Here is a 4,040-nt window from a genome sequence, read left to right on the forward strand (position 1 = left end):
GTATCATCGGGAATTACGATGTTTATAGTTTTAACGAATCCAACCGACTCTCCATTGTAATTTAGGTATGCGTGTAAGCCTTTGTACTGCCATGGAACATTCCCGATTACGTGTCATGACGAAACGTTAAAAAATAGTTTATGTTGCTTTACGCAATTGTTTAGTATTAAGGGTTGAAGTGAAACTCAGAGGATAATTATTCCAAAGTGAATAAAAGAGGCAGAATTAATATGTTAATCAATATTAATTTTTCAATTAATTACCTTGTCTGTTGGATGTACAATCGTTTTCACAGTAGCGGTACCGCTTGTCAAAATAAAATGGTTGGAATCTTCAACTCTCGACACATTTCTTCAAAACTAAGTCCAACCACAATAAATAAAGTGTAAATACCTTCAAGAAAATGAAACAGGGTAGTATTCGTTTATACAGGGAATTGGTAGCAACATCACTATAGTTTTCAGCCCCGATTATGAGTTCACTGCAAGGTGTTAACAATGCATGGTGCGTTAGTTACAACAGTTTTCTCCATGTATTTTGTCATGCCATAAAGCGTTATCGATTTACGATTGCGACCGATTTAATCATGCATTTGGACACCACGCGGTAGAGAAATAGACAAAATTACACCCGTTTATTTTGTGGAATATTATACACCCAATAAGCAGTATAATTTCTCAGACACTACAACATTGAGAGTATAATATTTGATGAAGGCAATCTTAGTCAGTATGACCTTATTTCCTCCACGACTTATCAACCGGCAGACAATGCGTGTAGTATAACGGATAGAAACGTGTATAAATAAATGGCCATTATGACGCAGACTAGCTACTTTCATATTAGATTCGATTAAAACATGTTAGTGATTCATTATTAAATCATAACTCATTGGCAGAACTAGTGAGGAAGACAAACACAACCACAATATAACAGTATGGATACTGCTTCTATTCCTTTTATTCTCTTCGTTTGTCTTGTATCTAGAGGTATGTATTCAGTCGCAAATATTTTATCTCCATTTATCTGAATAAGTGTAATAACATATATTTAAGCCACATGATATTGACTTTTTGTTTGTTTCATAGGTTATGTCTCAACAACTAATTCGGCTTTATGTTTCAAAAGCGATAACGCTTCTGATATTTTGAATTCATGCGTTGTTGAAATCGGAGATGATTTGTGTCTGATATGTCCTGTGCATATATCAAACACGCCAACTATCATGTGGTGGAGAAACGAAAACTTAATTTACGCCGGTGTAAATAAACTTAGCGAAGACGAAACAATACTTCAAAACACTTGTCAACACGTGCTTTCATCGATTCAGTTAAAGAATGTTTCATTTGCTAAATTCAACGATGTGTATGAATGTCGCAGAAGTGATCAAGACTTAGTGTTAATTATGTACAAGGTATCAGTAATAGGTAAGATAACATTTTCATAGCATATATTTATATCTTCAGTTGCAGTGTTTGTGAACTATAGCTTGATAAATCTATGTTTTAAATGTTGAACCTCAGTAGTATAATTTCATCGATAGGTATTTCTCGTAAATTGAACAATTAACTAAACACCTTTACCGTCTTATTTTATGCAGTTTTTGCAAAGCGATTACCTAATGGACAGCAGCACATTAGGAGCTCCAGAATTGGTAATATTTAAAAGTAATTTGCAATGGTAATTTGTTTCTTACGAAAACTGATATTATATTTACATGACAAATTCTTACAACGAAGAAAACATTCAGAAATAAATGGAAACAAAATATATGTAAAAGGATGAATAAGAAATGTATGCCACTGCATACATAGTAAACATGCAATGTTTATTTTCAACTCTTAAATAATAGTTCCAGGTTATCTATCTTTGACAAACTTAGATATTTTGCATCTAATATTCTGTTCAACCTTCCCATGTTAAGCTAAGCCACTTTTGGCCATTGTGAAATATGAAAATAATCCGTTGTACGAAGAAACTGAATCACTGGAATGCAGAGCAGATGGAATTTTGCCGCCTTTGACTTTAACTTGGTTAGTAAATGAAAATATACAAAGGAAGGAGCTATTTAATGAAACTGTTGACCATAGAGTGGTGTCTACATACAGCTTCAACCAGGATGGAAATTCAAAAACAATTGCATGTCAAGTTAATGGTTCTCATATCAAACCCGCCAGTGTGACTTACAACTACCAAATATCAACTTTGGGTAAGATTTTTTCTAGAAACATATTTAAAAAGGCAGCGAATATGTTTTTTTGTAAAGCAAATACGATATTGGTGATTTCTCGTGACTAAAAACTTAACGTCAAAAAACATGTTCCGTAGTGGTTCTAAAATAAATATGTACTAGAATATGTTATTGTGTGAAAAAATAAGGAGTACATCGTTTGAGTTTGAATACTGTGACAAAACACGTGGTGAATATTTTCTTTGGGTAATGACAAAATTGCTTCAATTTTGCTTTATCATTTAATACTTATCAATACGCTTTAAAAATATGCTTTACTTTTTATTTTTTATAATAAAGAAAGAAATTTTTACTTAATAAAAATATAACATTTAAACTTGAAGGAGAAGTACGTTATGTCGGACCCAGTAAACTTCAGTTAGAAGAAAAAAAAGACAGACAATTGTGCTTACTTAACCAATTTGCTGTCCAGGCGCTTTGTAAGTTTGCCAACTTCAGTCTTTCCTTTTATGATAATGTATACTTTCCGTTACTAATACCTGTTAAAGTGTATAGCACCTTTCAATATTCAATGATAAATGTGGGAGTATTGCAGTGAGGTAAGTCCTTACTCTTACCAATATTTTACCTTTACGGCCTCTTAGCAACAAAACACAGGCTGTGAAAGATGTTTTAAACTAGTTTCATTATTTATGTATATATCAAATTGATGCATAACATTCCATCTGAGGTTAGTGATCAATGAGCGAAGAACAAACGTCCATGTATGTTTCATCTCTGAAAACATTGATCTGATTCTTCCGAAGGTATAGCATAATGACATTGTGTTGGAATACCTCAATAAATCACCGACCACCATTCCAAACAATTTTTGGGAAAATATCAACGCTCTTAGAAAATGTTAGCCAGGTAAGTCAATTCAGATTTGTATCATGCATGTAATCACTTAATGTCATGATTTTCTGAGACACGCTCTTGAAACATCCAGAGTTCTCAACAAAACTGTCAACTAATGTTAGATCTCATTTCTTTTTAATTATGCAGGAAGAACAAGTTCTAAGATGTAAAGCATCGGACTACTACTCGACTTTGGAAATATCGTAATTAAGCTATGGTTGTATATGTTTCATTAATAGGTGACGGATATTCAAGAAACATTTAGAAATAAAAAATGCTCCGTAATGTTATGAAGCTCAAATTGCAGTTTAATCGAAGAATCGTTTTGAATAAATCATAGAAGTTTAAATTCATATTATAATTCTCTGACTCTGTTGCTTTTGGTGACAAGTTTGTTAGTGATAATTAACCACCAACAGACATGTTGCCAATGCAAGATTGGTCAATGTAGATCATTTGATCAGACGGTAACATTTGTTCACTTGCATTACTTCAATTAAAGTTAAGATGTGATGTTTGTGCTTAACAGTCTCAAAACTTGATGAAATCTAGTCGTTTAAAGAACTATCGGATTTAGTGGCAATGTAGATAAACTGTTAGAGCAAAATACTTGCTTACTTCTTGTAAATACATATTGTGAATAAAACGTGGTTCGTGATTACCTTATCTTTCAATTTCTACCTCCCTACTATACAAAATTAAGATTTAACAAAGAATCTAATTTCACAAACTCAATAACAATTAAAGGTCAAATCACTATAAATACATTTGTTTGTTCTTCATTAACGAGGCATGAGGCTAATAAAATTTACCTCAGAGTTTCAGTTATATATAACTATTTTATTGATCCAATCATCAAGTCTAAGAACTAACAATGAAGCAGACTTTACAACAATTTGCAATTTACCCTAAATTTGAGCTATTTGTGATTACAATTTACCATTAATCTTGA

At 32.3% G+C, this 4,040-nt stretch overlaps 1 long non-coding RNA gene across 1 annotated transcript; it reads left to right on the forward strand.

Moving 5' to 3' along the window:
• The first annotated feature begins 438 nt into the window (after positions 1–438).
• Positions 439–3,403, forward strand: LOC139976857 (uncharacterized). Its single transcript, XR_011796296.1, has 5 exons — positions 439–989; positions 1,089–1,427; positions 1,925–2,209; positions 2,998–3,100; positions 3,236–3,403. It is a non-coding gene; the product is annotated as an uncharacterized lncRNA (long non-coding RNA).
• The last annotated feature ends 637 nt before the right edge of the window (positions 3,404–4,040 follow it).

The sequence above is a fragment of the Apostichopus japonicus genome, chromosome 12, assembly GCF_037975245.1.
Source record: "Apostichopus japonicus isolate 1M-3 chromosome 12, ASM3797524v1, whole genome shotgun sequence".
NCBI classification, from domain to species: Eukaryota; Metazoa; Echinodermata; class Holothuroidea; order Aspidochirotida; family Stichopodidae; genus Apostichopus; species Apostichopus japonicus.